Source organism: Penaeus monodon, chromosome 22 (assembly GCF_015228065.2).
Source record: "Penaeus monodon isolate SGIC_2016 chromosome 22, NSTDA_Pmon_1, whole genome shotgun sequence".
NCBI classification, from domain to species: domain Eukaryota; kingdom Metazoa; phylum Arthropoda; class Malacostraca; order Decapoda; family Penaeidae; genus Penaeus; species Penaeus monodon.
In genome coordinates, this window is record NC_051407.1 from 12,501,218 (window position 1) to 12,501,428 (window position 211).

Genomic DNA, 211 nt, shown 5'->3' on the forward strand with positions numbered 1-211 from the left:
GACATACCATAATCAACTTCATATTTTCTCCCTCCATTTTCATTTACTATCGTACACACACCAGCATTTCGCCCATCATACTCTCAACACCAGCATTTCTTGAAGTATTATAGACTATTGCTAAATGGAGGCACGCCATATGCATGAGACTAGCAAAGACACTGCTGTTACCACCAATAGAATAAACTTCATAAAAAGAAATTAAATATGG